At 40.6% G+C, this 12,850-nt stretch overlaps 1 protein-coding gene across 2 annotated transcripts in view; it reads right to left on the reverse strand.

Annotated features, from left to right (window-relative positions):
- Positions 1-12,850, reverse strand: part of LOC126161681 (L-gulonolactone oxidase-like) — a 137,429-nt gene that overhangs the window by 29,790 nt on the left and 94,789 nt on the right. For both annotated transcript variants that reach the window (XM_049917695.1, XM_049917692.1), the window contains one exon: positions 5,601-5,709. The gene's annotated coding sequence lies outside the window, so the exon portion shown is untranslated. The remainder of the gene's footprint in view (positions 1-5,600; positions 5,710-12,850) is intronic.

Genomic DNA, 12,850 nt, shown 5'->3' on the forward strand with positions numbered 1-12,850 from the left:
TAACGATTGTCATTATGTCTACATCTTTGCTTCCCCCGTTTTGCAATACATGGCAGTAGCGGTAAGTTGTGGTGAAGGTGGTAGGTCGTAAGAGTCGCACAACAAGCTTAGGAATTTTTTGAAAATAACGCCATCAAAATATTTGTCGATTCGTGATTGTATTCTAAAGTTAATATCGACTGAATATGTCAACTTACGAGCCCAATTCTCATTTGCGGGAAGTTTTAATTTTCTGCTTTAACATGAGTAAATCTCAGGCTGAGGCTCATAAAATTCTGGGTAAGGCATATGGTGAGGCACCTATTGGCGAAAGAACATTCAGTGAATGGTTTGAACGCTTCAAGAACGGCGAATTTTTACATTGAAGACCAGCATGGCGGCGGAAGAGAGAAGGTTTTCGAAGCTACTGAAACTAACAGAAAAAATCAAAGATCGTTATCAAAAGCAGCTGATGCGTTTGATTTGGGCACTGGAAGACAAACGGCCCTAATACAGCGATAGACACAAAAAGGTGATTGTGTAGCATGACAGTGCTCGATCCCATGTTGCAAAAACCCGTCAAAACAAAGCTGGAAACGTTGAAATGGGCCTGCGCGGGGTAGCCGCGCGGTGTGGGGCGTCTTGTCGCAGTCCGTGAGGCTACCCCGTCGGTGGTTCGAGTCCTCCCTCGGGCATGGGTGTGTGTGTTGTCCTTAGCGTAAGTTAGTTTAAGTAGTGCGTAAGCTTAGGGACTGACGACCTCAGCTATTTTGTCCCATAAGACCTTACCACAAATTTCCAATTTTTTCCGTTGAAATGGGAATTCCCGCCCCATTCGCCTTATCCTCTAGACATAGCTCCCTCTGACTACCACCGTTTCCGGCCAAAGGTGCACAGCCTGGCTGACCAGCACTTCGGTCATACGAACAAGTGTGAAAGTGGATCAATTCATGGATCTCCTCACAAGATGCCCACATCTTCCGCCGCGGGATTCGTGTGCTGTCTGAAAGGTTGGAGAAAGTAGTGGCCACCGATGGCCAGTACATTGAAACGTAAATGTTTTGTAAGTTTTTCACAATAAAGCCTCGAAGTTCGATAAAAAGTGGCAGAAGCAAAGTTGTAGACCTAATTCTTCTCTCGGGATTATTGAACAAGGAAACAATTCGAAAAATAACAAGCAAATTGTGCATCCAAGTACGAGTATTCCTCAGCCATTAGGCCAGTTCCACTCGAAGAAGATCTGCCTGTTCCTTTTTCCCCTAGCTCGTTTAGAAAATGTGGCAGGAGATGACGTTGAAAGTGAAACCTGCAAGCAAAATAACCATCTTTCCTAAAAGCCCAAACACGAGTTTGCTCCGCAATATTCTCTCAGGGCGCACTTAATGAGCTAGTACGAGATCTGAATTTGTCGAAGAAATCGGATGAACTATTTGAATCCCGACTGAAATGTAAAAACTTACTAGCATCAGGATCAAATTTTGTGTCACATAGGTACAGAAAAAAGAATTTGTCCCTTTCTCCTCTACAAACTGATCTTTAACTGAAACATCATCAAAAAGTTAATCATACGACCCCCCTGCAAGGAGCCTTTTTATTGACTGCCACACGAAGCCTCAAAGGTGTATCACTGCATAATCGAAATGCATTGTTGGAAAAAAAATCGCAGTACCAGGAAGGAATCGTGCGACATAAACGGAAGTTGGTACGCGTGTATCTACGTCTGTGTGATGACATCTATTCAAATTTCACACCAGTCGCATAAGTGAGGCGCTATAAACGCCGCTATGATGGTGCAAACCACGTTTGCTTTAAAGACACGCTGTAATGGTCGTGAGCGTTAATTACTTTTCACGCTGGACGTGCTGAGTTGAAGGTTCAAATGGCTCTGAGCACTATGGGACTTAACAGCCGTGGTCATCAGTCCCCTAGAACTTAGAACTACTGAAACCTAACTAACCTAAGGACATCACACACATCCATGCCCGAGGCAGGATTCGAACCTGCGACCGTAGCAGTCGCGCGGTTCCGGACTGCGCGCCTAGAAACCGCGAGACCACCGCGGCCGGCGCTGAGTTGATGTTAGCCATGAATGCCGCAAAGGCGAAAAAGACGCCATTATCAACACCTTATTGAGTTTGAATGAGGTCGTGTTGTAGGGCTACATGAACCTGTATGTTCCTTCTGGAATACTGTGGTCACGAGAATGCACGGTCACATAAAGACCGGGCTCTGGCCCGTCAAGTGGCATTACTGAGAGGGAAGACCACTTGAAATGTGTGTTTATTTAAGAAAGGCTTCTTGTCAGAGACAAGACGCTTTTCATAACTGAATGTGTTGTGGCTGCACTGGGAACGAGCTGTTTTTTGTTAATTTAGTTTTGTTGTGTTGGTCGCAATTGTTTTCTGTTACAGTTTCCTGAGCATTCTCTTCTCGTTTACAATGTGACTGTGCAAAGCAAGGATCATTTTAATTTTATGAGAAACACTCTTTTACAGTGTTCTGTTGTTTTAATAAAGTGAACAGGGAAGGTTAAAGTGCTAATGAAGCTGATTCAGAAGTATGTAAAAAGTGTAAGAAAGGTGCTCATAGGCTTATGAGCTACGAAGACAAGTGAATAAAAAAAGTAAGAGTTCATGGATTTTAGTATGTCAGCTATAAAGGAAATATTGTGGAAGCCCAGAAAACAGGACTGCCTTACACATAAACAAATTAATACTGTGCTTAAATAGTCTGTGTTTGACAGGTGGCTACTCATAGTTTACATTTCAGCTTTCCTATTGCCTTCTGTAGCTAATTTTAGTTTTTTGTTGTCTTTTTTTAGGTAGGGACTGAAATGTTTCAATAAAATAACTGAGTATAACCAAATTGAAATCCTACACAAAAGTGGAGATTTTAACAACAAGGCGAACAAGATCAGTTTTTTCAGTCCTTTAGAGAAGCACTTTCTGTGAAGACCAAATGCTCCAGGCTTAGAGCTACAGAAGGCATGAGAAAGCTGAAATGCAGGCTATGACCAATCAGTCTGTGGGTGATGCTAGTTCCTGTAATTTTCTTTTGTAATGGTTTCACAGTCAAGAACTGAGTTACGTAAAAGAGCGTTTTTAAGTCTTCTTGGTGTACTGAAAAAAAAAAGAGTGGAGGCTAAAAGACTATTATTGATGTGTAAGAGCCATACAGATCTCGGCAAAACAGTAGCAAGACATTTCCAAAACGAATTTACAGACATGACTAAGGATCATTCCGGTTAAGACTAGTCACTATCCTCCCTAGGAAATCAAGTACTTGGACGCAAAGCTTGACATTAAAAGGATGCATAACTAGCCGTTCTCTCTTTTGATGTACATAGTGCCAAAAAAGAGAAGTCAACTTCCTATTCGTATCACGAGGGGGCTGAAAAAAAGGGAAGCAATGAAGTATGCACCATATTATTGAGATATATCAATGAAATGTTCACTCTACTGCCGAAGAACTTCACCTATAAAGTGACGACTGTGCCAGGCAGAACAATGATCGTGCTGTAATAAGATCCTTAATGTCTGTTACTGACAGTGGTGGATTTTTTTTAAGTAGTTTTCAGGCGACCAATCAGAGGCCCTATGACAGGAATTTTGGGCTGGTTAAAAGGAAGTTGAGGTATAAGACGGTTACTACACTGTGAAAGAAGTTTCTTCTGTGATTATGTCCTCAACAAAACAAAGGAAATTTATGGTTGATCTTGTTCGAAAAGAAGATATTTTGGATTTCGTAAAGCTCGGGCTTCAATTTCACAAAAAGTTATAGCTTCTGAAGAAAGTAAGAAAGAAATTAAAGAAAAAAGGGAATTTTTTACTGTATCAGTATACCACGAATTTATCTTTGAAACGCCAAGGGAAGGAGAAATCTCAGTATCTGACTTCAGTGATGGAATCGTGAGGAAAACGTTCCAGCGTTCTTCCTGCAAATCAGTTTTAGTCAGTTCACCAACGTACGAGCATACAACGAAAGAAGGCCAATCTGTGAAGAAAATATCAATGACTTGAAAAAGACGTTGCATTATGTACTAAGTGAACATAGCTAGTTTTACAATGAGTTATTATAATGGCTAGCTATAAAGAAGGGATGAAAGAAAATTTAAGAACCACAAGAAGTTTACTTTTACCTTTGTTGTTACATACTGTTAAAGTTTTTATTTTTCAAAAAATAAATTTACTTTAGTTGCAGTAAGTCAGATTTGTTTCAGTTCCAAGACGGAACACTAAAGAATCAGAGACAAAAAATATTGTATTGCTATTTTGCTGATAAAAAATGTATTATATATTAAATATAGTTCATTTTGATAACAAATAGTATAAATAAAATGTGTTCTTTTTTAACTTATACTATGAGAAAATCAAATGTATTTTTTTTTCATCTCTGTTTATGAAACGCTTCATGTCAGTGACTTTCAAAACAATGAAAAAAGATTCAAATGTTAGTAAGAAATTTCAAAGAAATTACTGAGTGTTCTGAGAATATCTAAAATCGTAGTAAACATTGAAATTTTGTTTTGTTTAAAAAGTTTACAAAATAAAGAGTTTTTCTTCACAAAATATACAGTTTTCATTTCATTATCGACAATTTGGATTTTTTGAGAAGAGGCCATTCAAAAATAAGCAATTCACATATGTTGCATGATAATAAAATAACATTACACCACAAAACTGTTTTTATTTCAAATATGAGTTTTAAAGTTTATAAAGATGTACAGCCATTGTAGATCAGTGAGTAAGGTAGCAAAAAGAAGTAGAATCACTACCAATACGGTTAACTTACAATGGCTGTTCATCTTTATAAACTTGAAAAATCGTATTTGAAATAAAAACAATTTTGCGTGAAATATTAGTTTATTACTATACAACATACATAGGCTGCAGTACATTATCTCAATAGTTTCAAAATAACTCTTTCTTATACGCTGTAAAATCGGTCTGTATGGCTTGCAGGTAAATAGGAAGCTTTCGCATTCCATCAAAAATTCAACTTGTATGGAGTTAATACTTATGGCACTAAGAATATCAGATTTCGGCACCGCACAGACACAAAACCTTATACATGGCTCTAAGACATTCACATGTACACTGTGCTCATACAGGTAACACAGCATCTTTGAATGCGGCTTTAACATACAGCTGGCATCCACTCAGTCTGCCTAACGCATCCCCTAATGCACCCGCTATGTCACGTAAGTTCATAATACTTGAATGACATAGAAGAATAGATGAGTCCTCAGATGCCATCTTGAGTGCCACATCCCCATAAATCTCTATGATAGGCAACTCCAAACCAAAGCAGTGGATATCTGAAGGAGATTGCGATGAGTAATACTCTGTCATCATTTGAGTACCAATGAATGGCATTGCTCGACATAACTCATTCCATCCCATGTGACCAAACTGCATTTTAACACTGTGTTTGACATTCTCAATCTCCGTTACTACTTGGAATTCACTGTCTGCTTTTATGCCTGTATTTACACTCTTTGATTTGCAGTCAAATTATATCTTATGGCAAACATTAGTAAACCACTTGTCTGTGGCTCAATAAATGAATGTGTGTCCTAATCACATATATCTGGTAGGACATATGTGTGCAGTACACTTAACTGTAGCTTGATGAGTGGCGGTTTGGCCAATAGATTCCCAAACAGATGTGTGTCCTGCTCCAATGTGGCTGCTAGTGCCACATCTGGAGGCTGCTGCTGGTGCTAGGTTGCTAAAAAGAAGAAAAAAGAATAAGTACTTGTACACACATACAATGAACAATAACAGGTAGTGTTTAATAATATTTACATTCAGCTACATTCTTCTTCTTCTTGTTCTGCTGAGATGATGTATTTTGACACTTCATAATCCTGCCACTATGGTGAACAGAAGCCTATAGTGCCTTGAGGTATGTGACTGCAGTGCCACCGACTATCTGATGTCATAGTCTGCCACTGTCTTGTCTCAGTGTACCATCTTGGTTATGCTATCTTGTGAGCTTGAGATTGACCTTCAGAGGTTTGGTGTGGAGGTGACCTTGATGACCTTGACCTTGACTTTGACTTTGATGGTGACCTTAGTAGGGAGAGGGAAGAGGGACCTGTTAATCAAAGTGGCTCAGCTCTGGCTTTGTTCCACTACTGTGCAACATTGCAGTATGCCTTTCTTTTCTGAATATTTTTATATTTACAAAATGGTTTCACATTTGGCAATTCTGGATTAATGTCAGCCGTTTATACAAATGAAAATTTGGCAGACTGTGAGTCAAACCTGGATTTTCTACTTTTTGCAAGCAGTTGCGTTAACCATTTCAGCTACCTGAGCACATCTCTAGGACCGATCCAAACTTTCATGTGTCACGGAGTCCACAACTCTTACGCTCTGTGACATTTGGAAATTGGGATTAGTCCTCGAGGCTTGCACAGATAGCTGAGGTGGTTAAGCTGATCGCTCGCAATAAGCAAGGAATCTGGGTTTGAGTCCTGGTCTGGTGCAAATTTTATGTCACAAACAGCTGAATTCAATCCGAATTCGACAAATACTGATTCATTTCGTAAAATTTACCACAGCCGTGATCGTTAGAACAGTGTCATAGAGGTATACATGTCTGAAGGACATTGAAATGTGAAGATACAGATACTGCATAAACACAGACATTGTAACTCTCAGCTTTTATATTTTCTTAGTCTGTCGACCAACTGAATTATTTGAAACTTCCCGGCAGATTAAAACTTTGTGCCCGACCCAGACCCGAACTCGGGACCTTTGCCTTTCGCGGGCAAGTGCTCTACCATCTGAGCTACCGAAGCACGACTCACGCCCGCTACTCACAGCTTTACTTCTGCCAGTACCTCGTCTCCTACCTTCCAAACTTAACAGAAGCTCTCCTGCGAACCTTGCAGAACTAGCACTCCTGAAAGAAAGGATACTGCGGAGACATGGCTTAGCCACAGCCTGGGGAATGTTTCCAGAATGAGATTTTCACTCTGCAGCGGAGTGTGCGCTGATATGAAACTGGTTCGCAGGAGAGCTTCTGTAAGGTTTGGAAGGTAGGAGACGAGGTACTGGCAGAAGTAAAGCTGTGAGTACCGGGCGTGAGTCGTGCTTCGGTAGCTCAGATGGACAGCCGGCACAGTAGCTCAGCGTGTTCGGTCAGAGGGTTTAGCTACCCTCTGTAATAAAAAAACTGAGTGAACGGTTCAACGAACAACTTCAACAGGTGTCATGAGACGTCCGCCCCGATCATATACAACGAACAAAATAGAACAAAAATGAGATCAACAAAAAAAAAAGATGGTAGAGCACTTGCCCGCAAAAGGCAAAGGTCCCGAGTTCGAGTCTCGGTCGGGCACACAGTTTTAATCTGCCAGGAAGTTTCATATCAGCGCACACTCCGCTGTGGAGTGAAAATCTCATTCTGGAAACTGAATTATTTCTCATACTACCACATTTTTTCGCTATTAGCTTTCTTATACCTACATTTGTGTGCCCAACTTCTGCTATTACAGTTTTTAGGTTTATTCATCCCTCCTCAACTGAAATACCTACTGTGGTATTCAGCATTGCCTTAGCGGCAGACCCAGATAACTTCGAAAGCACGTCGCCATACTACAGTTATCAATTCCTGGTGTACTTGTCCTATTCATTCTCTTAAACATGAGGAATGCCGCAAAACCACTGTCGCTCTGTCAGGAGAAGACGGCCCACAAACTGTCTGCCCTAATAATAAATGTACTCATAAGCAGATAACTGACTCAGATACAGTGTGTGTGTTTATTACTATGACTGCCTTCTAAAGTGCTCAATTATTGACCCTCAGCATTTATAAGCTACAAAACGATTCCAGGCAGACAATATTGCAAGCTATTTCATGCACTTATTGCAGCAGAGTCCCATGCTACACGGCATTGCATGTCTATTGGAATCGTCATTATTTCTTTTTAGGCCTTTTGTTTCAATTTTCCTCACACATAAAAACCTTTTGGCGCTAAGCCTGGTGACTGTGCAGTCTATTTTGTGTTTTCTCGCTGTCCGATCAAACGATCTTCCAATATCTATGTGGAATGGGCAAGACATCCTTCACTATGTTACTACATGGAAAGAAAGAAGGAAGAGTAGATTTTAACCTCTCTTCAACAGTGCGGTCATTAGAAACGTAACACAGGCTTATTTTACAAAAGGAAGGGGAGGAACATTAGCTGTGCTCTTATCAACGGTACCATCCTGGCATTTGCCTGGAGCGATTTTGGGAAATCACGGAAAACCTAAATCTGGAATGCCAGACAGACTTGAACTTTCAACCTCCCGAACTGGAATCCAATGTGCTAACCACTGAGCCAACTCACTCGGTGGTACCACATGGATGGCTTTATGTCCAGTGGGATGTCTTGCAGTATTTGTAAGAAAATGTATATACTATATAGAGTCCGATCAATAAAACGCGACATTATTTCAGACACAAGTAATTGGTAGAATTGAAGAATGTTAATCTGGAATTAATTTAGATTCAATAGTGACATGCACAAATGGCAGACATAGAGAAAGCTATATCTTATGAGAGGGTACATTTTGACCACCGACGAGACTGTTCTGAGAATTGGAAAATCAGTATTTTCAATACCCTCGTCAGATTTATCCATACACTGAGATGCTTACAGAAGTTGATTATTCCGCTGCAGAATAATACCAAAAGACAACAGCTGATATTAATGCAAAATCACTCATAAGGCATAGTAAAGCAAGAGACAAACCTGTAAATTATGCAGTTAGTACTGACGCTAGCTTACTTCGCTTCAGATATAATTTCACTGTTCCACATTTACTCTTCACCCGTGACCTGACCACCATTTTGAATTATCAAGCTCATATTTTCAATTTAAACTCAAAGAATGCGGGCTTTTGAGAAGCGATATAAATCTATAGCTACACAACCAGATCAGCTTTCAAAATCTGAGAAGTTTACTTTGCTCAAACGTGATGTTGAACTGTTAAGGATGGAGAATGAGCGGCTGCGAGTCACGGCACCATTAATACACCCTAGCAGTGAGTAGGCAGATAGCCAATAATGAGCGCGGCAGTTATGAAAATTTGCCGCATGCATCAGTGCAATACAGGACAAATGTGAGAGAATCATGTGCACCGTCAGGTTCTGCGTCCATCAACAAACAAGACTTTGATGACAAGCATCAAGCATTTCTTCCCACTGAGGAAATTCCTCACTTATAGTGCAAGCAGAGACCTGCATATTGAAACGTGAATCGGGCAGTTTAATGACAGCCTTCTGAACTTCTGGCCAATTCGGAGGAACCTGGAGTTCTTGAATACCAATCACATGACACTGCACAGGCTTTGTGGTATTTGAAATGGAAGTCATGAAGCTATACTGGTCCACTGCTGAACAAAATAGGGTGTGTCTAAGTATCGTAAGAGCTCTTCCGACGGCAGCAACACGTTTTCAAACCTATTCAGTGTATTTCAATGAGATTCTGAAATGGAATCAGCATCTTGGCCACCCATATTTTAGTGGTGATTCAGTAACACTGTGATAGCAGAGCACAATAGATCCAAGCTCTGTGTTGAAAAGAGTAATCTGAAGGCATTCATGTTGATACTTAAAGCTCTTGAAGTGTATGTGTGGGAAGATAAGAGAGTGGGTGATGTAATGGAAGGGGATCAGTACAGGTACTCATGGGAGACCGAGTACATGAACAGTAAGTTAGAGGAAAGCAGCAACAGCAGCTGGACACTACGACGAAAGACGTCAGCTGGGAAATGGTACGATACGACTGCCAAGGGAGCAAGAAAATGAAACAGTGGAAATAGTAGAGATCTGGAAAATGGACCGGAGTCACAAAAGGCCACTCAACATTATGCAGAAACGAGGGAGATAGAGACTAACTCCATGCAATGAGCATGACAAAATATAATGAGATCACGGACGACCTTTTGACTGAATGGAGCAATGCTGAAGAAGCAGTGTGCCTCGTCATATCTGATAGAATGGATATTTAAGAACTTTCCACTACGGTGGAAACGGCTAGTCTCACAAATAGGATCCCAGAAACTACGTTTAGCCCGTGCGTGGGCAGAAAATTGGGCAGCTTCCCGCTGCAAAGAAAGCACGTGAAGGAAGCAATAACGGACAAGACTGTTGACGCGGAAAAGCAGGTAAGGTTTTCAACCTTGTGCCAGGCGTAGCGTTCGTCACGGATGGCCCAATAATCTCATATCTGATGACAGAAGTGGTACTGGGGGGTAGAATGTATGTGACATCGTGCCGGAATAGTTGACACAGGCAGAGGAAAAATTTCCCTAGGCATAGGAGAGCAAGACACCGCACTCAGATTCAGTAGGATGGAGCTTACCAGTGATGCTTTCAGACACTGCTTAGAAACCACGGCATTCTTAGCAAGGGTAGCTAATTAGGAAGCAAACGTCTTTCCTCCATGAAAGCATGAAAAGCGTTGTGATGGAGCTTGCTGAAATTCTCTACGTAATTGAGAGCTAGGTTTCTGAGATAGAAGAATCTCATATGAGAGCTGAGACGAACTCAGAAATATATTTACAGATCAAGCGGAAGTTTTAAATGTTAAGACTGGTACCTATAAGAATTTTGGATATAAACTAGCTGAGAAACCCGGAGTTGCACAGGTGTTTATTTATAGCTGTGCCGAGACTTCGTACGAGTGGAATTTATTTTTAACTTACAAAGCTTCTCTGTGTACAACGTTCGAGGTGGTGTGACTAGGGACATGAATGAAGAGCTTGTTTGCTTCACTAACATTAAGCAGCTGACATTGTTCCACACCCACAACAAGCAGCGTCTGGCCTTGTGCCATGTATACGATCATGGCGTACAATAAACTCACCAGTAATTGTACACGTTTAAGAGGAAATGCTAAATTATTAGCGATAAGTGAGATTCAAGGTATAAAAATTCGCTCACCTGCGCCACTTCCCTTCAAAATTTCCTTTTCTATGATGTTCTGTTGGAGAGAAGTAACTTTAAGCCGCTGTGAGTGAAAGGTTTGAAGAGCAAGACAATGCACGGCGCCCTCGATCAGTCACTTTCGGAAGAAGTTTCTAAAGAGTGAGTTAAGCCTAATGTTCTCGAGCCGCAGCAAGTCTCACCTAACGATCTTCGTTGGAATCTTGGAACTGTATAGTCCTCAGTCTTTTAGGAGCTCTGGTGTATCCAGAAAATCTCAAACGTTTTCTACGCATTTTTATTCGCAAAAAAAAAATAAAATGTGATGAGTAGGCAGTCGAATCACAATACAAACTTACTAAATTGTTTTTCCTAGTCAAAAATATACATAGTATCTATCGAAAGAAGCAAAGCAATGTCAGTAAGTTTTAAGTACACAAAGCGAAGTCAATATATCCCTATACTGTAGCCAAATAAATTCAGTGTTCCTTTGTCTTTGTAAAGATAAGATTGTGCCACTTAACTCTGCAACTGACATATAAACTTCCGAAAATTTATTTTTCACTTATTTAAAAAAAAAAAAAAACAGCGCCAGCTATTAGTTGTTTCGTGTGCTACGCTGTGAAGATTAAACATCCGAACTACTAGCTGAGCAGCCGATTTGATATACAACTTTAAATTATAATATCGTGTTTCGATTTTGGCGAAATAAAGCCTATACGTTTCCCCGAGCGACGCTCAGAAAACTTTCAGTCACAATAACTTTTTTTTCTGTGATCCGATTTTGATGAAATGAAGGCTGTACGTTGCCCTAAGCTCCAGTCAAGTTACCTGCGAAAGTTCGTCTCGTAGGTTTCTAGATTAGCGTGACCAACCGACAGACAGACAGGCATGACAGTTTCACAGTTTTATTAATGCAGTAGTATACATACAGCTGCTACAGATTTACAATTAGGGAGCATAATAAGTTTCTCATAAAATGATATAGTATTCAAGTGGAACAACAAATCAAAGAATGTTGGAACAAGAGATTACTGAAAACGCAAGCTGTAGCTACAACTAACACCATCATTGTGCCTGAAACAGGCCACCCCAAAACTATAGAAGAGCTGTTGCAAAAATTTCATTTTAAAAGTATCTTCTTGATGATCAATTTGCTCTATAGTTTTTGGCAGGTCGAACTAAACCCTAGCTGTCGGCACTACATTGCATTTTTATGCTATGGTGAATGTTACCAATTTAAGTAGCTACCCTTTGGACCATCGACATCTTCATGTATGTTTGTTCAGGCCTAAGGCCGGTATTACACTATCAAATTTCTTTCTCAAAGACTTAATCAAAGATGTGATCAAATATTCTGTCAAATATATTTGACAAAGATCTTTGACGTAGTGCTAGAAGGGGTATTACACTGTCCTCATATTTTTCGTCAAAGTTCAAGATGGCTGACAACAACAACTTGTTAATAACCGCAGCAGTTGCATATACCACAACTGCACTGTGTGCATATGCGGAAGAGAAGCGGGGGAAAAAAAAAGGAAACATAGCTGGGTGAAATGGCTCTGAGCACTATGGGACTTAACATCTGAGGTCATCAGTCCCCTAGAACTTAGAACTACTTAAACCTAACTAACCTAAGGACATCACACACATCCATGCCCGAGGCAGGATTCGAACCTGCGACCGTAGCAGCAGTGCGGTTCCGAACTGAAGCGCCTATAACCGCTCGGCCACAGCGGCCGGCAGCTGGGTGAAGCCGTGGGTTTTACGACGACACGAAAAAAACCATTCAACAAAACGTGTTACGTGAGCTTATAGTGAAGGACGTCAAGTCGTACATCAATTACTTAAGAATGGATAAGCATACATTCTGTATGTGCCCAATGAAGTGTATCCTCATATCACAAAGCACAATATTCACTTAAGAACTGCTACATCTGCAGAA

This window comes from Schistocerca cancellata, chromosome 2 (assembly GCF_023864275.1).
Source record: "Schistocerca cancellata isolate TAMUIC-IGC-003103 chromosome 2, iqSchCanc2.1, whole genome shotgun sequence".
In the NCBI taxonomy this organism is placed as follows: domain Eukaryota; kingdom Metazoa; phylum Arthropoda; class Insecta; order Orthoptera; family Acrididae; genus Schistocerca; species Schistocerca cancellata.